The sequence below is a fragment of the Epinephelus lanceolatus genome, chromosome 24 (assembly GCF_041903045.1).
Source record: "Epinephelus lanceolatus isolate andai-2023 chromosome 24, ASM4190304v1, whole genome shotgun sequence".
Classification (NCBI taxonomy): Eukaryota; Metazoa; Chordata; class Actinopteri; order Perciformes; family Serranidae; genus Epinephelus; species Epinephelus lanceolatus.
The window spans coordinates 19,860,119-19,883,310 of NC_135757.1; positions in this window are offsets into that span (position 1 = coordinate 19,860,119).

Genomic DNA, 23,192 nt, shown 5'->3' on the forward strand with positions numbered 1-23,192 from the left:
GTTGTAACTTAGGCTGTTACTTTTGACCAGAAGCACTCAGAAACAAGTTTCCAAGCCAGAAACATGTGGTTTGGTGATTCTATAGCAGCAATGCAGTTTCCTCTGGTTTTCCTCACTAGTTGGTCAGAAAACAGCATCATCTTACTTTTAGCGTTTTCAGGCCCTGAAAAGCATTTTGACAGCATGTTGCAATTTAGGCTGTTACTTTTGACCAGAAGCACTCAGAAACAAGTTTCCAAGCCAGAAACATGTGGTTTGGTGATTCTATAGCAGTAATTCAGTTTCCTGTGGTTTCCCTCACTAGTTGGTCAGAAAACAGCATCATGTCACTTTTAGCGTTTTCAGGCCTTGAAAAGCATTTTGACAGCATGTTGTAACAGGCTGTTACTTTTGACCACAAACAAGTTTCCAAGCCAGAAACATGTGGTTTGGTGATTCTATAGCAACAATCTAATTCACTCTGGTTCTCTCACTAGTTGGTCAGAAAACAGCATCATCTCATTTTTAGCGTTTTCAGGCCCCGAAAAGCATTTTGAGAGCATGTTGTAATAGGCTGTTACTTTTGACCACAAACAAGTTTCCAAGCCAGAAACATGTGGTTTGGTGATTCTATAGCAGTAATTCAGTTTCCTGTGGCTTCCCTCACTAGTTGGTCAGAAAACAGCATCATGTCACTTTTAGCGTTTTCAGTCCTCGAAAAGCATTTTGAGAGCATGTTGTAACAGGCTGTTACTTTTGACCAGAAACAAGTTTCCAAGCCAGAAACATGTGGTTTGGTGATTCTATAGCAGTAATTCAGTTTCCTGTGGTTTCCCTCACTAGTTGGTCAGAAAACAGCATCATCTCACTTTTAGCGTTTTCAGGCCCCGAAAAGCATTTTGAGAGCATGTTGTAACAGGCTGTTACTTTTGACCACAAACAAGTTTCCAAGCCAGAAACATGTGGTTTGGTGATTCTATAGCAACAATCTAATTCACTCTGGTTCTCTCACTAGTTGGTCAGAAAACAGCATCATGTCACTTTTAGCGTTTTCAGTCCTCGAAAAGCATTTTGAGAGCATGTTGTAACAGGCTGTTACTTTTGACCACAAACAAGTTTCCAAGCCAGAAACATGTGGTTTGGTGATTCTATAGCAGTCATTCAGTTTCTTGTGGTTTCCCTCACTAGTTGGTCAGAAAACAGCATCATCTTACTTTTAGCGTTTTTAGGCCCTGAAAAGCATTTTTACAGCATGTCGCAATTTAGGCTGTTACTTTTGACCAGAAGCACTCAGAAACAAGTTTCCAAGCCAGAAACATGTGGTTTGGTGATTCTATAGCAGTAATTCAGTTTCCTGTGGCTTCCCTCACTAGTTGGTCAGAAAACAGCATCATGTCACTTTTAGCGTTTTCAGTCCTCGAAAAGCATTTTGAGAGCATGTTGTAACAGGCTGTTACTTTTGACCACAAACAAGTTTCCAAGCCAGAAACATGTGGTTTGGTGATTCTATAGCAACAATCTAATTCACTCTGGTTCTCTCACTAGTTGGTCAGAAAACAGCATCATCTCACTTTTAGCGTTTTCAGGCCCCGAAAAGCATTTTGAGAGCATGTTGTAACAGGCTGTTACTTTTGACCACAAACAAGTTTCCAAGCCAGAAACATGTGGTTTGGTGATTCTATAGCAGGAATTGAGTGTCCTCTGGTTTCCCTCACTAGTTGGTCAGAAAACAGCATCATGTCACTTTCAGCGTTTTCAGGCCCCGAAAAGCATTTTGACAGCATGTTGTAACTTAGGCTGTTACTTTTGACCAGAAGCACTCAGAAACAAGTTTCCAAGCCAGAAACATGTGGTTTGGTGATTCTATAGCAGCAATGCAGTTTCCTCTGGTTTTCCTCACTAGTTGGTCAGAAAACAGCATCATCTTACTTTTAGCGTTTTCAGGCCCTGAAAAGCATTTTGACAGCATGTTGTAACAGGCTGTTACTTTTGACCACAAACAAGTTTCCAAGCCAGAAACATGTGGTTTGGTGATTCTATAGCAACAATCTAATTCACTCTGGTTCTCTCACTAGTTGGTCAGAAAACAGCATCATCTCATTTTTAGCGTTTTCAGGCCCCGAAAAGCATTTTGAGAGCATGTTGTAATAGGCTGTTACTTTTGACCACAAACAAGTTTCCAAGCCAGAAACATGTGGTTTGGTGATTCTATAGCAGGAATTGAGTGTCCTCTGGTTTCCCTCACTAGTTGGTCAGAAAACAGCATCATGTCACTTTCAGCGTTTTCAGGCCCCGAAAAGCATTTTGAGAGCATGTTGTAACTTAGGCTGTTACTTTTGACCAGAAGCACTCAGAAACAAGTTTCCAAGCCAGAAACATGTGGTTTGGTGATTCTATAGCAGGAATTCAGTTTCCTGTGGTTTCCCTGACTAGTTGGTGAGAAAACAGCATCATCTCACTTTTAGCGTTTTCAGGCCCCGAAAAGCATTTTGAGAGCATGTTGTAACTTAGGCTGTTACTTTTGACCAGAAGCACTCAGAAACAAGTTTCCACGCCAGAAACATGTGGTTTGGTGATTCTATAGCAGTAATTCAGTTTCCTGTGGTTTCCCTCACTAGTTGGTCAGAAAACAGCATCATGTCACTTTTAGCGTTTTCAGTCCTCGAAAAGCATTTTGAGAGCATGTTGTAACAGGCTGTTACTTTTGACCAGAAACAAGTTTCCAAGCCAGAAACATGTGGTTTGGTGATTCTATAGCAGTAATTCAGTTTCCTGTGGCTTCCCTCACTAGTTGGTCAGAAAACAGCATCATGTCACTTTTAGCGTTTTCAGTCCTCGAAAAGCATTTTGAGAGCATGTTGTAACAGGCTGTTACTTTTGACCACAAACAAGTTTCCAAGCCAGAAACATGTGGTTTGGTGATTCTATAGCAACAATCTAATTCACTCTGGTTCTCTCACTAGTTGGTCAGAAAACAGCATCATGTCACTTTTAGCGTTTTCAGTCCTCGAAAAGCATTTTGAGAGCATGTTGTAACAGGCTGTTACTTTTGACCACAAACAAGTTTCCAAGCCAGAAACATGTGGTTTGTGGTGATTCTATAGCAGTAATTCAGTTTCCTGTGGTTTCCCTCACTAGTTGGTCAGAAAACAGCATCATCTCACTTTTAGCGTTTTCAGGCCCCGAAAAGCATTTTGAGAGCATGTTGTAACAGGCTGTTACTTTTGACCACAAACAAGTTTCCAAGCCAGAAACATGTGGTTTGGTGATTCTATAGCAGGAATTGAGTGTCCTCTGGTTTCCCTCACTAGTTGGTCAGAAAACAGCATCATGTCACTTTCAGCGTTTTCAGGCCCCGAAAAGCATTTTGACAGCATGTTGTAACTTAGGCTGTTACTTTTGACCAGAAGCACTCAGAAACAAGTTTCCAAGCCAGAAACATGTGGTTTGGTGATTCTATAGCAGCAATGCAGTTTCCTCTGGTTTTCCTCACTAGTTGGTCAGAAAACAGCATCATCTTACTTTTAGCGTTTTCAGGCCCTGAAAAGCATTTTGACAGCATGTTGCAATTTAGGCTGTTACTTTTGACCAGAAGCACTCAGAAACAAGTTTCCAAGCCAGAAACATGTGGTTTGGTGATTCTATAGCAGTAATTCAGTTTCCTGTGGTTTCCCTCACTAGTTGGTCAGAAAACAGCATCATGTCACTTTTAGCGTTTTCAGGCCTTGAAAAGCATTTTGAGAGCATGTTGTAACAGGCTGTTACTTTTGACCACAAACAAGTTTCCAAGCCAGAAACATGTGGTTTGGTGATTCTATAGCAACAATCTAATTCACTCTGGTTCTCTCACTAGTTGGTCAGAAAACAGCATCATGTCACTTTTAGCGTTTTCAGTCCTCGAAAAGCATTTTGAGAGCATGTTGTAACAGGCTGTTACTTTTGACCACAAACAAGTTTCCAAGCCAGAAACATGTGGTTTGGTGATTCTATAGCAGTAATTCAGTTTCCTGTGGTTTCCCTCACTAGTTGGTCAGAAAACAGCATCATCTCACTTTTAGCGTTTTCAGGCCCCGAAAAGCATTTTGAGAGCATGTTGTAACAGGCTGTTACTTTTGACCACAAACAAGTTTCCAAGCCAGAAACATGTGGTTTGGTGATTCTATAGCAACAATCTAATTCACTCTGGTTCTCTCACTAGTTGGTCAGAAAACAGCATCATGTCACTTTTAGCGTTTTCAGTCCTCGAAAAGCATTTTGAGAGCATGTTGTAACAGGCTGTTACTTTTGACCACAAACAAGTTTCCAAGCCAGAAACATGTGGTTTGGTGATTCTATAGCAGTCATTCAGTTTCTTGTGGTTTCCCTCACTAGTTGGTCAGAAAACAGCATCATCTTACTTTTAGCGTTTTTAGGCCCTGAAAAGCATTTTTACAGCATGTCGCAATTTAGGCTGTTACTTTTGACCAGAAGCACTCAGAAACAAGTTTCCAAGCCAGAAACATGTGGTTTGGTGATTCTATAGCAGTAATTCAGTTTCCTGTGGCTTCCCTCACTAGTTGGTCAGAAAACAGCATCATGTCACTTTTAGCGTTTTCAGTCCTCGAAAAGCATTTTGAGAGCATGTTGTAACAGGCTGTTACTTTTGACCACAAACAAGTTTCCAAGCCAGAAACATGTGGTTTGGTGATTCTATAGCAACAATCTAATTCACTCTGGTTCTCTCACTAGTTGGTCAGAAAACAGCATCATCTCATTTTTAGCGTTTTCAGGCCCCGAAAAGCATTTTGAGAGCATGTTGTAATAGCCTGTTACTTTTGACCACAAACAAGTTTCCAAGCCAGAAACATGTGGTTTGGTGATTCTATAGCAGCAATGCAGTTTCCTGTGGTTTCCCTCACTAGTTGGTCAGAAAACAGCATCATCTCACTTTTAGCGTATTCAGTCCTCGAAAAGCATTTTGACAGCATGTTGTAACTTAGGCTGTTACTTTTGACCAGAAGCACTCAGAAACAAGTTTCCAAGCCAGAAACATGTGGTTTGGTGATTCTATAGCAGCAATGCAGTTTCCTCTGGTTTTCCTCACTAGTTGGTCAGAAAACAGCATCATCTTACTTTTAGCGTTTTCAGGCCCTGAAAAGCATTTTGACAGCATGTTGCAATTTAGGCTGTTACTTTTGACCAGGAGCACTCAGAAACAAGTTTCCAAGCCAGAAACATGTGGTTTGGTGATTCTATAGCAGGAATTCAGTTTCCTGTGGTTTCCCTGACTAGTTGGTCAGAAAACAGCATCATCTCACTTTTAGCGTTTTCATGCCCCGAAAAGCATTTTGAGAGCATGTTGTAACTTAGGCTGTTACTTTTGACCAGAAGCACTCAGAAACAAGTTTCCAAGCCAGAAACATGTGGTTTGGTGATTCTATAGCAGTAATTCAGTTTCCTGTGGTTTCCCTCACTAGTTGGTCAGAAAACAGCATCATGTCACTTTTAGCGTTTTCAGGCCTCGAAAAGCATTTTGAGAGCATGTTGTAACAGGCTGTTACTTTTGACCACAAACAAGTTTCCAAGCCAGAAACATGTGGTTTGGTGATTCTATAGCAGGAATTCAGTTTCCTGTGGTTTCCCTGACTAGTTGGTGAGAAACAGCATCATCTCACTTTTAGCGTTTTCAGGCCCCGAAAAGCATTTTGAGAGCATGTTGTAACTTAGGCTGTTACTTTTGACCAGAAACAAGTTTCCAAGCCAGAAACATGTGGTTTGGTGATTCTATAGCAGTAATTCAGTTTCCTGTGGTTTCCCTCACTAGTTGGTCAGAAAACAGCATCATCTCACTTTTAGCGTTTTAAGGCCCCGAAAAGCATTTTGAGAGCATGTTGTAACAGGCTGTTACTTTTGACCACAAACAAGTTTCCAAGCCAGAAACATGTGGTTTGGTGATTCTATAGCAGGAATTGAGTGTCCTCTGGTTTCCCTCACTAGTTGGTCAGAAAACAGCATCATGTCACTTTCAGCGTTTTCAGGCCCCGAAAAGCATTTTGACAGCATGTTCTAACTTAGGCTGTTACTTTTGACCAGAAGCACTCAGAAACAAGTTTCCAAGCCAGAAACATGTGGTTTGGTGATTCTATAGCAGCAATGCAGTTTCCTCTGGTTTTCCTCACTAGTTGGTCAGAAAACAGCATCATCTTACTTTTAGCGTTTTCAGGCCCTGAAAAGCATTTTGACAGCATGTTGCAATTTAGGCTGTTACTTTTGACCAGAAGCACTCAGAAACAAGTTTCCAAGCCAGAAACATGTGGTTTGGTGATTCTATAGCAGTAATTCAGTTTCCTGTGGCTTCCCTCACTAGTTGGTCAGAAAACAGCATCATGTCACTTTTAGCGTTTTCAGTCCTCGAAAAGCATTTTGAGAGCATGTTGTAACAGGCTGTTACTTTTGACCACAAACAAGTTTCCAAGCCAGAAACATGTGGTTTGGTGATTCTATAGCAACAATCTAATTCACTCTGGTTCTCTCACTAGTTGGTCAGAAAACAGCATCATGTCACTTTAGCGTTTTCAGTCCTCGAAAAGCATTTTGAGAGCATGTTGTAACAGGCTGTTACTTTTGACCAGAAACAAGTTTCCAAGCCAGAAACATGTGGTTTGGTGATTCTATAGCAGCAATGCAGTTTCCTGTGGTTTCCCTCACTAGTTGGTCAGAAAACAGCATCATCTCACTTTTAGCGTATTCAGTCCTCGAAAAGCATTTTGACAGCATGTTGTAACTTAGGCTGTTACTTTTGACCAGAAGCACTCAGAAACAAGTTTCCAAGCCAGAAACATGTGGTTTGGTGATTCTATAGCAGCAATGCAGTTTCCTCTGGTTTTCCTCACTAGTTGGTCAGAAAACAGCATCATCTTACTTTTAGCGTTTTCAGGCCCTGAAAAGCATTTTGACAGCATGTTGCAATTTAGGCTGTTACTTTTGACCAGAAGCACTCAGAAACAAGTTTCCAAGCCAGAAACATGTGGTTTGGTGATTCTATAGCAGGAATTCAGTTTCCTGTGGTTTCCCTGACTAGTTGGTCAGAAAACAGCATCATCTCACTTTTAGCGTTTTCATGCCCGAAAAGCATTTTGAGAGCATTTTGTAACTTAGGCTGTTACTTTTGACCAGAAGCACTCAGAAACAAGTTTCCAAGCCAGAAACATGTGGTTTGGTGATTCTATAGCAGGAATTGAGTTTCCTATGGTTTCCCTCACTAGTTGGTCAGAAACAGCATCATGTCACTTTCAGCGTTTTCAGACCCCGAAAAGCATTTTGAGAGCATGTTGTAACTTAGTCTGTTACTTTTGACCAGAAGCACTCAGAAACAAGTTTTCAAGCCAGAAACATGTGGTTTGGTGATTCTATAGCAGCAATGCAGTTTCCTGTGGTTTCCCTCACTAGTTGGTCAGAAAACAGCATCATGTCACTTTTAGCGTTTTCAGTCCTCGAAAAGCATTTTGAGAGCATGTTGTAACAGGCTGTTACTTTTGACCACAAACAAGTTTCCAAGCCAGAAACATGTGGTCAGGGGATTCTATAGCAACAATGCAATTTACTCTGGTTCTCTCACTAGTTGGTCAGAAAACAGCATCATCTCACTTTTAGCGTTTTTAGGCCCCGAAAAGCATTTTGAGAGCATGTTGTAACTTAGGCTGTTACTTTTGACCAGAAGCAGTCAGAAACAAGTTTCCAAGGCAGAAACATGTGGTTTGGTGATTCCATAGCAGCAATGCAGTTTCCTGTGGTTTCCCTCACTAGTTGGTCAGAAAACAGCATCATCTCACTTTTACCGTTTTCAGGCCCTGAAAAGCATTTTGACAGCATGTTGCAATTTAGGCTGTTACTTTTGACCAGAAGCACTCAGAAACAAGTTTCCAAGCCAGAAACATGTGGTCTGGTGATTCTATAGCAGCAATGCAGATTCCTGTGGTTTCCCTCACTAGTTGGTCAGAAAACAGCATCATCTCACTTTAGCGTTTTCAGGCCCCGAAAAGCATTTTGAGAGCATGTTGTAACTTAGGCTGTTACTTTTGACCAGAAACACTCAGAAACAAGTTTCCAAGCCAGAAACATGTGGTTTGGTGAATTCTATAGCAGTAATTCAGTTTCCTGTGGTTTCCCTCACTAGTTGGTCAGAAAACAGCATCATCTCACTTTTAGCGTTTTCAATCCTCGAAAAGCATTTTGAGAGCATGTTGTAACAGGCTGTTACTTTTGACCACAAACAAGTTTCCAAGCCAGAAACATGTGGTTTGGTGATTCTATAGCAGTCATTCAGTTTCTTGTGGTTTCCCTCACTAGTTGGTCAGAAAACAGCATCATCTTACTTTTAGCGTTTTTAGGCCTGAAAAGCATTTTTACAGCATGTCGCAATTTAGGCTGTTACTTTTGACCAGAAGCACTCAGAAACAAGTTTCCAAGCCAGAAACATGTGGTTTGGTGATTCTATAGCAGTAATTCAGTTTCCTGTGGCTTCCCTCACTAGTTGGTCAGAAAACAGCATCATGTCACTTTTAGCGTTTTCAGTCCTCGAAAAGCATTTTGAGAGCATGTTGTAACAGGCTGTTACTTTTGACCACAAACAAGTTTCCAAGCCAGAAACATGTGGTTTGGTGATTCTATAGCAACAATCTAATTCACTCTGGTTCTCTCACTAGTTGGTCAGAAAACAGCATCATCTCATTTTTAGCGTTTTCAGGCCCCGAAAAGCATTTTGAGAGCATGTTGTAATAGCCTGTTACTTTTGACCACAAACAAGTTTCCAAGCCAGAAACATGTGGTTTGGTGATTCTATAGCAGCAATGCAGTTTCCTGTGGTTTCCCTCACTAGTTGGTCAGAAAACAGCATCATCTCACTTTTAGCGTATTCAGTCCTCGAAAAGCATTTTGACAGCATGTTGTAACTTAGGCTGTTACTTTTGACCAGAAGCACTCAGAAACAAGTTTCCAAGCCAGAAACATGTGGTTTGGTGATTCTATAGCAGCAATGCAGTTTCCTCTGGTTTTCCTCACTAGTTGGTCAGAAAACAGCATCATCTTACTTTTAGCGTTTTCAGGCCCTGAAAAGCATTTTGACAGCATGTTGCAATTTAGGCTGTTACTTTTGACCAGGAGCACTCAGAAACAAGTTTCCAAGCCAGAAACATGTGGTTTGGTGATTCTATAGCAGGAATTCAGTTTCCTGTGGTTTCCCTGACTAGTTGGTCAGAAAACAGCATCATCTCACTTTTAGCGTTTTCATGCCCCGAAAAGCATTTTGAGAGCATGTTGTAACTTAGGCTGTTACTTTTGACCAGAAGCACTCAGAAACAAGTTTCCAAGCCAGAAACATGTGGTTTGGTGATTCTATAGCAGTAATTCAGTTTCCTGTGGTTTCCCTCACTAGTTGGTCAGAAAACAGCATCATGTCACTTTTAGCGTTTTCAGGCCTCGAAAAGCATTTTGAGAGCATGTTGTAACAGGCTGTTACTTTTGACCACAAACAAGTTTCCAAGCCAGAAACATGTGGTTTGGTGATTCTATAGCAGGAATTCAGTTTCCTGTGGTTTCCCTGACTAGTTGGTGAGAAAACAGCATCATCTCACTTTTAGCGTTTTCAGGCCCCGAAAAGCATTTTGAGAGCATGTTGTAACTTAGGCTGTTACTTTTGACCAGAAACAAGTTTCCAAGCCAGAAACATGTGGTTTGGTGATTCTATAGCAGTAATTCAGTTTCCTGTGGTTTCCCTCACTAGTTGGTCAGAAAACAGCATCATCTCACTTTTAGCGTTTTAAGGCCCCGAAAAGCATTTTGAGAGCATGTTGTAACAGGCTGTTACTTTTGACCACAAACAAGTTTCCAAGCCAGAAACATGTGGTTTGGTGATTCTATAGCAGGAATTGAGTGTCCTCTGGTTTCCCTCACTAGTTGGTCAGAAAACAGCATCATGTCACTTTCAGCGTTTTCAGGCCCCGAAAAGCATTTTGACAGCATGTTCTAACTTAGGCTGTTACTTTTGACCAGAAGCACTCAGAAACAAGTTTCCAAGCCAGAAACATGTGGTTTGGTGATTCTATAGCAGCAATGCAGTTTCCTCTGGTTTTCCTCACTAGTTGGTCAGAAAACAGCATCATCTTACTTTTAGCGTTTTCAGGCCCTGAAAAGCATTTTGACAGCATGTTGCAATTTAGGCTGTTACTTTTGACCAGAAGCACTCAGAAACAAGTTTCCAAGCCAGAAACATGTGGTTTGGTGATTCTATAGCAGTAATTCAGTTTCCTGTGGCTTCCCTCACTAGTTGGTCAGAAAACAGCATCATGTCACTTTTAGCGTTTTCAGTCCTCGAAAAGCATTTTGAGAGCATGTTGTAACAGGCTGTTACTTTTGACCACAAACAAGTTTCCAAGCCAGAAACATGTGGTTTGGTGATTCTATAGCAACAATCTAATTCACTCTGGTTCTCTCACTAGTTGGTCAGAAAACAGCATCATGTCACTTTTAGCGTTTTCAGTCCTCGAAAAGCATTTTGAGAGCATGTTGTAACAGGCTGTTACTTTTGACCAGAAACAAGTTTCCAAGCCAGAAACATGTGGTTTGGTGATTCTATAGCAGCAATGCAGTTTCCTGTGGTTTCCCTCACTAGTTGGTCAGAAAACAGCATCATCTCACTTTTAGCGTATTCAGTCCTCGAAAAGCATTTTGACAGCATGTTGTAACTTAGGCTGTTACTTTTGACCAGAAGCACTCAGAAACAAGTTTCCAAGCCAGAAACATGTGGTTTGGTGATTCTATAGCAGCAATGCAGTTTCCTCTGGTTTTCCTCACTAGTTGGTCAGAAAACAGCATCATCTTACTTTTAGCGTTTTCAGGCCCTGAAAAGCATTTTGACAGCATGTTGCAATTTAGGCTGTTACTTTTGACCAGAAGCACTCAGAAACAAGTTTCCAAGCCAGAAACATGTGGTTTGGTGATTCTATAGCAGGAATTCAGTTTCCTGTGGTTTCCCTGACTAGTTGGTCAGAAAACAGCATCATCTCACTTTTAGCGTTTTCATGCCCCGAAAAGCATTTTGAGAGCATTTTGTAACTTAGGCTGTTACTTTTGACCAGAAGCACTCAGAAACAAGTTTCCAAGCCAGAAACATGTGGTTTGGTGATTCTATAGCAGGAATTGAGTTTCCTATGGTTTCCCTCACTAGTTGGTCAGAAAACAGCATCATGTCACTTTCAGCGTTTTCAGACCCCGAAAAGCATTTTGAGAGCATGTTGTAACTTAGTCTGTTACTTTTGACCAGAAGCACTCAGAAACAAGTTTTCAAGCCAGAAACATGTGGTTTGGTGATTCTATAGCAGCAATGCAGTTTCCTGTGGTTTCCCTCACTAGTTGGTCAGAAAACAGCATCATGTCACTTTTAGCGTTTTCAGTCCTCGAAAAGCATTTTGAGAGCATGTTGTAACAGGCTGTTACTTTTGACCACAAACAAGTTTCCAAGCCAGAAACATGTGGTCAGGGGATTCTATAGCAACAATGCAATTTACTCTGGTTCTCTCACTAGTTGGTCAGAAAACAGCATCATCTCACTTTTAGCGTTTTTAGGCCCCGAAAAGCATTTTGAGAGCATGTTGTAACTTAGGCTGTTACTTTTGACCAGAAGCAGTCAGAAACAAGTTTCCAAGGCAGAAACATGTGGTTTGGTGATTCCATAGCAGCAATGCAGTTTCCTGTGGTTTCCCTCACTAGTTGGTCAGAAAACAGCATCATCTCACTTTTACCGTTTTCAGGCCCTGAAAAGCATTTTGACAGCATGTTGCAATTTAGGCTGTTACTTTTGACCAGAAGCACTCAGAAACAAGTTTCCAAGCCAGAAACATGTGGTCTGGTGATTCTATAGCAGCAATGCAGATTCCTGTGGTTTCCCTCACTAGTTGGTCAGAAAACAGCATCATCTCACTTTTAGCGTTTTCAGGCCCCGAAAAGCATTTTGAGAGCATGTTGTAACTTAGGCTGTTACTTTTGACCAGAAACACTCAGAAACAAGTTTCCAAGCCAGAAACATGTGGTTTGGTGAATTCTATAGCAGTAATTCAGTTTCCTGTGGTTTCCCTCACTAGTTGGTCAGAAAACAGCATCATCTCACTTTTAGCGTTTTCAATCCTCGAAAAGCATTTTGAGAGCATGTTGTAACAGGCTGTTACTTTTGACCACAAACAAGTTTCCAAGCCAGAAACATTTGGTTTGGTGATTCTATAGCAGGAATTGAGTTTCCTCTGGTTTCCCTCACTAGTTGGTCAGAAAACAGCATCATGTCACTTTCAGTGTTTTCAGACCCCGAAAAGCATTTTGAGAGCATGTTGTAACAGGCTGTTACTTTTGACCACAAACAAGTTTCCAAGCCAGAAACATGTGGTTTGGTGATTCTATAGCAGTAATTCAGTTTCCTGTGGTTTCCCTCACTAGTTGGTCAGAAAACAGCATCATCTCACTTTTAGCGTTTTCAGGCCCCGAAAAGCATTTTGAGAGCATGTTGTAACAGGCTGTTACTTTTGACCACAAACAAGTTTCCAAGCCAGAAACATGTGGTTTGGTGATTCTATAGCAACAATCTAATTCACTCTGGTTCTCTCACTAGTTGGTCAGAAAACAGCATCATGTCACTTTTAGCGTTTTCAGTCCTCGAAAAGCATTTTGAGAGCATGTTGTAACAGGCTGTTACTTTTGACCAGAAACAAGTTTCCAAGCCAGAAACATGTGGTTTGTGGTGATTCTATAGCAGTAATTCAGTTTCCTGTGGTTTCCCTCACTAGTTGGTCAGAAAACAGCATCATGTCACTTTTAGCGTTTTCAGGCCCCGAAAAGCATTTTGAGAGCATGTTGTAATAGGCTGTTACTTTTGACCACAAACAAGTTTCCAAGCCAGAAACATGTGGTTTGGTGATTCTATAGCAGTAATTCAGTTTCCTGTGGCTTCCCTCACTAGTTGGTCAGAAAACAGCATCATGTCACTTTTAGCGTTTTCAGTCCTCGAAAAGCATTTTGAGAGCATGTTGTAACAGGCTGTTACTTTTGACCACAAACAAGTTTCCAAGCCAGAAACATGTGGTTTGGTGATTCTATAGCAACAATCTAATTCACTCTGGTTCTCTCACTAGTTGGTCAGAAAACAGCATCATCTCATTTTTAGCGTTTTCAGGCCCCGAAAAGCATTTTGAGAGCATGTTGTAATAGGCTGTTACTTTTGACCACAAACAAGTTTCCAAGCCAGAAACATGTGGTTTGGTGATTCTATAGCAGTAATTCAGTTTCCTGTGGCTTCCCTCACTAGTTGGTCAGAAAACAGCATCATGTCACTTTTAGCGTTTTCAGTCCTCGAAAAGCATTTTGAGAGCATGTTGTAACAGGCTGTTACTTTTGACCACAAACAAGTTTCCAAGCCAGAAACATGTGGTTTGGTGATTCTATAGCAACAATCTAATTCACTCTGGTTCTCTCACTAGTTGGTCAGAAAACAGCATCATCTCATTTTTAGCGTTTTCAGGCCCCGAAAAGCATTTTGAGAGCATGTTGTAATAGCCTGTTACTTTTGACCACAAACAAGTTTCCAAGCCAGAAACATGTGGTTTCGTGATTCTATAGCAGCAATGCAGTTTCCTGTGGTTTCCCTCACTAGCTGGTCAGAAAACAGCATCATCTCACTTTTAGCGTATTCAGTCCTCGAAAAGCATTTTGACAGCATGTTGTAACTTAGGCTGTTACTTTTGACCAGAAGCACTCAGAAACAAGTTTCCAATCCAGAAACATGTGGTTTGGTGATTCTATAGCAGCAATGCAGTTTCCTCTGGTTTTCCTCACTAGTTGGTCAGAAAACAGCATCATCTTACTTTTAGCGTTTTCAGGCCCCGAAAAGCATTTTGACAGCATGTTGCAATTTAGGCTGTTACTTTTGACCAGAAGCACTCAGAAACAAGTTTCCAAGCCAGAAACATGTGGTTTGGTGATTCTATAGCAGGAATTCAGTTTCCTGTGGTTTCCCTGACTAGTTGGTCAGAAAACAGCATCATCTCACTTTTAGCGTTTTCATGCCCCGAAAAGCATTTTGAGAGCATTTTGTAACTTAGGCTGTTACTTTTGACCAGAAGCACTCAGAAACAAGTTTCCAAGCCAGAAACATGTGGTTTGGTGATTCTATAGAAGGAATTCAGTTTCCTGTGGTTTCCCTCACTAGTTGGTCAGAAAACAGCATCATGTCACTTTTAGCGTTTTCATGCCCCGAAAAGCATTTTGAGAGCATGTTGTAACTTAGGCTGTTACTTTTGACCAGAAGCACTCAGAAACAAGTTTCCAAGCCAGAAACATGTGGTTTGGTGATTCTATAGCAGTAATTCAGTTTCCTGTGGTTTCCCTCACTAGTTGGTCAGAAAACAGCATCATGTCACTTTTAGCGTTTTCAGGCCTCGAAAAGCATTTTGAGAGCATGTTGTAACAGGCTGTTACTTTTGACCACAAACAAGTTTCCAAGCCAGAAACATGTGGTTTGGTGATTCTATAGCAGGAATTCAGTTTCCTGTGGTTTCCCTGACTAGTTGGTGAGAAAACAGCATCATCTCACTTTTAGCGTTTTCAGGCCCCGAAAAGCATTTTGAGAGCATGTTCTAACTTAGGCTGTTACTTTTGACCAGAAGCACTCAGAAACAAGTTTCCACGCCAGAAACATGTGGTTTGGTGATTCTATAGCAGTAATTCAGTTTCCTGTGGTTTCCCTCACTAGTTGGTCAGAAAACAGCATCATGTCACTTTTAGCGTTTTCAGTCCTCGAAAAGCATTTTGAGAGCATGTTGTAACAGGCTGTTACTTTTGACCGGAAACAAGTTTCCAAGCCAGAAACATGTGGTTTGGTGATTCTATAGCAGTAATTCAGTTTCCTGTGGCTTCCCTCACTAGTTGGTCAGAAAACAGCATCATGTCACTTTTAGCGTTTTCAGTCCTCGAAAAGCATTTTGAGAGCATGTTGTAACAGGCTGTTACTTTTGACCACAAACAAGTTTCCAAGCCAGAAACATGTGGTTTGGTGATTCTATAGCAGTAATTCAGTTTCCTGTGGCTTCCCTCACTAGTTGGTCAGAAAACAGCATCATGTCACTTTTAGCGTTTTCAGTCCTCGAAAAGCATTTTGAGAGCATGTTGTAACAGGCTGTTACTTTTGACCACAAACAAGTTTCCAAGCCAGAAACATGTGGTTTGGTGATTCTATAGCAACAATCTAATTCACTCTGGTTCTCTCACTAGTTGGTCAGAAAACAGCATCATGTCACTTTTAGCGTTTTCAGTCCTCGAAAAGCATTTTGAGAGCATGTTGTAACAGGCTGTTACTTTTGACCAGAAAACAAGTTTCCAAGCCAGAAACATGTGGTTTGGTGATTCTATAGCAGTCATTCAGTTTCTTGTGGTTTCCCTCACTAGTTGGTCAGAAAACAGCATCATCTTACTTTTAGCGTTTTCAGGCCCTGAAAAGCATTTTTACAGCATGTCGCAATTTAGGCTGTTACTTTTGACCAGAAGCACTCAGAAACAAGTTTCCAAGCCAGAAACATGTGGTTTGGTGATTCTATAGCAGTAATTCAGTTTCCTGTGGCTTCCCTCACTAGTTGGTCAGAAAACAGCATCATCTCACTTTTAGCGTTTTCAGTCCTCGAAAAGCATTTTGAGAGCATGTTGTAACAGGCTGTTACTTTTGACCACAAACAAGTTTCCAAGCCAGAAACATGTGGTTTGGTGATTCTATAGCAGTAATTCAGTTTCCTGTGGTTTCCCTCACTAGTTGGTCAGAAAACAGCATCATCTCACTTTTAGCGTTTTAAGGCCCCGAAAAGCATTTTGAGAGCATGTTGTAACAGGCTGTTACTTTTGACCACAAACAAGTTTCCAAGCCAGAAACATGTGGTTTGGTGATTCTATAGCAGGAATTGAGTGTCCTCTGGTTTCCCTCACTAGTTGGTCAGAAAACAGCATCATGTCACTTTCAGCGTTGTCAGGCCCCGAAAAGCATTTTGACAGCATGTTGTAACTTAGGCTGTTACTTTTGACCAGAAGCACTCAGAAACAAGTTTCCAAGCCAGAAACATGTGGTTTGGTGATTCTATAGCAGCAATGCAGTTTCCTCTGGTTTTCCTCACTAGTTGGTCAGAAAACAGCATCATCTTACTTTTAGCGTTTTCAGGCCCTGAAAAGCATTTTGACAGCATGTTGCAATTTAGGCTGTTACTTTTGACCAGAAGCACTCAGAAACAAGTTTCCAAGCCAGAAACATGTGGTTTGGTGATTCTATAGCAGTAATTCAGTTTCCTGTGGCTTCCCTCACTAGTTGGTCAGAAAACAGCATCATGTCACTTTTAGCGTTTTCAGTCCTCGAAAAGCATTTTGAGAGCATGTTGTAACAGGCTGTTACTTTTGACCACAAACAAGTTTCCAAGCCAGAAACATGTGGTTTGGTGATTCTATAGCAACAATCTAATTCACTCTGGTTCTCTCACTAGTTGGTCAGAAAACAGCATCATGTCACTTTTAGCGTTTTCAGTCCTCGAAAAGCATTTTGAGAGCATGTTGTAACAGGCTGTTACTTTTGACCACAAACAAGTTTCCAAGCCAGAAACATGTGGTTTGGTGATTCTATAGCAGTCATTCAGTTTCTTGTGGTTTCCCTCACTAGTTGGTCAGAAAACAGCATCATCTTACTTTTAGCGTTTTCAGGCCCTGAAAAGCATTTTTACAGCATGTCGCAATTTAGGCTGTTACTTTTGACCAGAAGCACTCAGAAACAAGTTTCCAAGCCAGAAACATGTGGTTTGGTGATTCTATAGCAGTAATTCAGTTTCCTGTGGCTTCCCTCACTAGTTGGTCAGAAAACAGCATCATGTCACTTTTAGCGTTTTCAGTCCTCGAAAAGCATTTTGAGAGCATGTTGTAACAGGCTGTTACTTTTGACCACAAACAAGTTTCCAAGCCAGAAACATGTGGTTTGGTGATTCTATAGCAACAATCTAATTCACTCTGGTTCTCTCACTAGTTGGTCAGAAAACAGCATCATGTCACTTTTAACGTTTTCAGTCCTCGAAAAGCATTTTGAGAGCATGTTGTAACAGGCTGTTACTTTTGACCAGAAACAAGTTTCCAAGCCAGAAACATGTGGTTTGGTGATTCTATAGCAGCAATGCAGTTTCCTGTGGTTTCCCTCACTAGTTGGTCAGAAAACAGCATCATCTCACTTTTAGCGTATTCAGTCCTCGAAAAGCATTTTGACAGCATGTTGTAACTTAGGCTGTTACTTTTGACCAGAAGCACTCAGAAACAAGTTTCCAAGCCAGAAACATGTGGTTTGGTGATTCCATAGCAGCAATGCAGTTTCCTCTGGTTTTCCTCACTAGTTGGTCAGAAAACAGCATCATCTTACTTTTAGCGTTTTCAGGCCCTGAAAAGCATTTTGACAGCATGTTGCAATTTAGGCTGTTACTTTTGACCAGAAGCACTCAGAAACAAGTTTCCAAGCCAGAAACATGTGGTTTGGTGATTCTATAGCAGGAATTCAGTTTCCTGTGGTTTCCCTGACTAGTTGGTCAGAAAACAGCATCATCTCACTTTTAGCGTTTTCATGCCCCGAAAAGCATTTTGAGAGCATTTTGTAACTTAGGCTGTTACTTTTGACCAGAAGCACTCAGAAACAAGTTTCCAAGCCAGAAACATGTGGTTTGGTGATTCTATAGCAGGAATTGAGTTTCCTATGGTTTCCCTCACTAGTTGGTCAGAAAACAGCATCATGTCACTTTCAGCGTTTTCAGACCCCGAAAAGCATTTTGAGAGCATGTTGTAACTTAGTCTGTTACTTTTGACCAGAAGCACTCAGAAACAAGTTTTCAAGCCAGAAACATGTGGTTTGGTGATTCTATAGCAGCAATGCAGTTTCCTGTGGTTTCCCTCACTAGTTGGTCAGAAAACAGCATCATGTCACTTTTAGCGTTTTCAGTCCTCGAAAAGCATTTTGAGAGCATGTTGTAACAGGCTGTTACTTTTGACCACAAACAAGTTTCCAAGCCAGAAACATGTGGTCAGGGGATTCTATAGCAACAATGCAATTTACTCTGGTTCTCTCACTAGTTGGTCAGAAAACAGCATCATCTCACTTTTAGCGTTTTTAGGCCCCGAAAAGCATTTTGAGAGCATGTTGTAACTTAGGCTGTTACTTTTGACCAGAAGCAGTCAGAAACAAGTTTCCAAGGCAGAAACATGTGGTTTGGTGATTCCATAGCAGCAATGCAGTTTCCTGTGGTTTCCCTCACTAGTTGGTCAGAAAACAGCATCATCTCACTTTTAGCGTTTTCAGGCCCTGAAAAGCATTTTGACAGCATGTTGCAATTTAGGCTGTTACTTTTGACCAGAAGCACTCAGAAACAAGTTTCCAAGCCAGAAACATGTGGTCTGGTGATTCTATAGCAGCAATGCAGATTCCTGTGGTTTCCCTCACTAGTTGGTCAGAAAACAGCATCATCTCACTTTTAGCGTTTTCAGGCCCCGAAAAGCATTTTGAGAGCATGTTGTAACTTAGGCTGTTACTTTTGACCAGAAACACTCAGAAACAAGTTTCCAAGCCAGAAACATGTGGTTTGGTGAATTCTATAGCAGTAATTCAGTTTCCTGTGGTTTCCCTCACTAGTTGGTCAGAAAACAGCATCATCTCACTTTTAGCGTTTTCAATCCTCGAAAAGCATTTTGAGAGCATGTTGTAACAGGCTGTTACTTTTGACCACAAACAAGTTTCCAAGCCAGAAACATTTGGTTTGGTGATTCTATAGCAGGAATTGAGTTTCCTCTGGTTTCCCTCACTAGTTGGTCAGAAAACAGCATCATGTCACTTTCAGTGTTTTCAGACCCCGAAAAGCATTTTGAGAGCATGTTGTAACAGGCTGTTACTTTTGACCACAAACAAGTTTCCAAGCCAGAAACATGTGGTTTGGTGATTCTATAGCAGTAATTCAGTTTCCTGTGGTTTCCCTCACTAGTTGGTCAGAAAACAGCATCATCTCACTTTTAGCGTTTTCAGGCCCCGAAAAGCATTTTGAGAGCATGTTGTAACAGGCTGTTACTTTTGACCACAAACAAGTTTCCAAGCCAGAAACATGTGGTTTGGTGATTCTATAGCAACAATCTAATTCACTCTGGTTCTCTCACTAGTTGGTCAGAAAACAGCATCATGTCACTTTTAGCGTTTTCAGTCCTCGAAAAGCATTTTGAGAGCATGTTGTAACAGGCTGTTACTTTTGACCAGAAACAAGTTTCCAAGCCAGAAACATGTGGTTTGTGGTGATTCTATAGCAGTAATTCAGTTTCCTGTGGTTTCCCTCACTAGTTGGTCAGAAAACAGCATCATGTCACTTTTAGCGTTTTCAGTCCTTGAAAAGCATTTTGAGAGCATGTTGTAACAGGCTGTTACTTTTGACCACAAACAAGTTTCCAAGCCAGAAACATGTGGTTTGGTGATTCTATAGCAACAATCTAATTCACTCTGGTTCTCTCACTAGTTGGTCAGAAAACAGCATCATCTCATTTTTAGCGTTTTCAGGCCCCGAAAAGCATTTTGAGAGCATGTTGTAATAGGCTGTTACTTTTGACCACAAACAAGTTTCCAAGCCAGAAACATGTGGTTTGGTGATTCTATAGCAGTAATTCAGTTTCCTGTGGCTTCCCTCACTAGTTGGTCAGAAAACAGCATCATGTCACTTTTAGCGTTTTCAGTCCTCGAAAAGCATTTTGAGAGCATGTTGTAACAGGCTGTTACTTTTGACCACAAACAAGTTTCCAAGCCAGAAACATGTGGTTTGGTGATTCTATAGCAACAATCTAATTCACTCTGGTTCTCTCACTAGTTGGTCAGAAAACAGCATCATCTCATTTTTAGCGTTTTCAGGCCCCGAAAAGCATTTTGAGAGCATGTTGTAATAGGCTGTTACTTTTGACCACAAACAAGTTTCCAAGCCAGAAACATGTGGTTTGGTGATTCTATAGCAGTAATTCAGTTTCCTGTGGCTTCCCTCACTAGTTGGTCAGAAAACAGCATCATGTCACTTTTAGCGTTTTCAGTCCTCGAAAAGCATTTTGAGAGCATGTTGTAACAGGCTGTTACTTTTGACCACAAACAAGTTTCCAAGCCAGAAACATGTGGTTTGGTGATTCTATAGCAACAATCTAATTCACTCTGGTTCTCTCACTAGTTGGTCAGAAAACAGCATCATCTCATTTTTAGCGTTTTCAGGCCCCGAAAAGCATTTTGAGAGCATGTTGTAATAGCCTGTTACTTTTGACCACAAACAAGTTTCCAAGCCAGAAACATGTGGTTTCGTGATTCTATAGCAGCAATGCAGTTTCCTGTGGTTTCCCTCACTAGCTGGTCAGAAAACAGCATCATCTCACTTTTAGCGTATTCAGTCCTCGAAAAGCATTTTGACAGCATGTTGTAACTTAGGCTGTTACTTTTGACCAGAAGCACTCAGAAACAAGTTTCCAATCCAGAAACATGTGGTTTGGTGATTCTATAGCAGCAATGCAGTTTCCTCTGGTTTTCCTCACTAGTTGGTCAGAAAACAGCATCATCTTACTTTTAGCGTTTTCAGGCCCCGAAAAGCATTTTGACAGCATGTTGCAATTTAGGCTGTTACTTTTGACCAGAAGCACTCAGAAACAAGTTTCCAAGCCAGAAACATGTGGTTTGGTGATTCTATAGCAGGAATTCAGTTTCCTGTGGTTTCCCTGACTAGTTGGTCAGAAAACAGCATCATCTCACTTTTAGCGTTTTCATGCCCCGAAAAGCATTTTGAGAGCATTTTGTAACTTAGGCTGTTACTTTTGACCAGAAGCACTCAGAAACAAGTTTCCAAGCCAGAAACATGTGGTTTGGTGATTCTATAGAAGGAATTCAGTTTCCTGTGGTTTCCCTCACTAGTTGGTCAGAAAACAGCATCATGTCACTTTTAGCGTTTTCATGCCCCGAAAAGCATTTTGAGAGCATGTTGTAACTTAGGCTGTTACTTTTGACCAGAAGCACTCAGAAACAAGTTTCCAAGCCAGAAACATGTGGTTTGGTGATTCTATAGCAGTAATTCAGTTTCCTGTGGTTTCCCTCACTAGTTGGTCAGAAAACAGCATCATGTCACTTTTAGCGTTTTCAGGCCTCGAAAAGCATTTTGAGAGCATGTTGTAACAGGCTGTTACTTTTGACCACAAACAAGTTTCCAAGCCAGAAACATGTGGTTTGGTGATTCTATAGCAGGAATTCAGTTTCCTGTGGTTTCCCTGACTAGTTGGTGAGAAAACAGCATCATCTCACTTTTAGCGTTTTCAGGCCCCGAAAAGCATTTTGAGAGCATGTTCTAACTTAGGCTGTTACTTTTGACCAGAAGCACTCAGAAACAAGTTTCCACGCCAGAAACATGTGGTTTGGTGATTCTATAGCAGTAATTCAGTTTCCTGTGGTTTCCCTCACTAGTTGGTCAGAAAACAGCATCATGTCACTTTTAGCGTTTTCAGTCCTCGAAAAGCATTTTGAGAGCATGTTGTAACAGGCTGTTACTTTTGACCGGAAACAAGTTTCCAAGCCAGAAACATGTGGTTTGGTGATTCTATAGCAGTAATTCAGTTTCCTGTGGCTTCCCTCACTAGTTGGTCAGAAAACAGCATCATGTCACTTTTAGCGTTTTCAGTCCTCGAAAAGCATTTTGAGAGCATGTTGTAACAGGCTGTTACTTTTGACCACAAACAAGTTTCCAAGCCAGAAACATGTGGTTTGGTGATTCTATAGCAGTAATTCAGTTTCCTGTGGCTTCCCTCACTAGTTGGTCAGAAAACAGCATCATGTCACTTTTAGCGTTTTCAGTCCTCGAAAAGCATTTTGAGAGCATGTTGTAACAGGCTGTTACTTTTGACCACAAACAAGTTTCCAAGCCAGAAACATGTGGTTTGGTGATTCTATAGCAACAATCTAATTCACTCTGGTTCTCTCACTAGTTGGTCAGAAAACAGCATCATGTCACTTTTAGCGTTTTCAGTCCTCGAAAAGCATTTTGAGAGCATGTTGTAACAGGCTGTTACTTTTGACCAGAAACAAGTTTCCAAGCCAGAAACATGTGGTTTGGTGATTCTATAGCAGTCATTCAGTTTCTTGTGGTTTCCCTCACTAGTTGGTCAGAAAACAGCATCATCTTACTTTTAGCGTTTTCAGGCCCTGAAAAGCATTTTTACAGCATGTCGCAATTTAGGCTGTTACTTTTGACCAGAAGCACTCAGAAACAAGTTTCCAAGCCAGAAACATGTGGTTTGGTGATTCTATAGCAGTAATTCAGTTTCCTGTGGCTTCCCTCACTAGTTGGTCAGAAAACAGCATCATCTCACTTTTAGCGTTTTCAGTCCTCGAAAAGCATTTTGAGAGCATGTTGTAACAGGCTGTTACTTTTGACCACAAACAAGTTTCCAAGCCAGAAACATGTGGTTTGGTGATTCTATAGCAGTAATTCAGTTTCCTGTGGTTTCCCTCACTAGTTGGTCAGAAAACAGCATCATCTCACTTTTAGCGTTTTAAGGCCCCGAAAAGCATTTTGAGAGCATGTTGTAACAGGCTGTTACTTTTGACCACAAACAAGTTTCCAAGCCAGAAACATGTGGTTTGGTGATTCTATAGCAGGAATTGAGTGTCCTCTGGTTTCCCTCACTAGTTGGTCAGAAAACAGCATCATGTCACTTTCAGCGTTGTCAGGCCCCGAAAAGCATTTTGACAGCATGTTGTAACTTAGGCTGTTACTTTTGACCAGAAGCACTCAGAAACAAGTTTCCAAGCCAGAAACATGTGGTTTGGTGATTCTATAGCAGCAATGCAGTTTCCTCTGGTTTTCCTCACTAGTTGGTCAGAAAACAGCATCATCTTACTTTTAGCGTTTTCAGGCCCTGAAAAGCATTTTGACAGCATGTTGCAATTTAGGCTGTTACTTTTGACCAGAAGCACTCAGAAACAAGTTTCCAAGCCAGAAACATGTGGTTTGGTGATTCTATAGCAGTAATTCAGTTTCCTGTGGCTTCCCTCACTAGTTGGTCAGAAAACAGCATCATGTCACTTTTAGCGTTTTCAGTCCTCGAAAAGCATTTTGAGAGCATGTTGTAACAGGCTGTTACTTTTG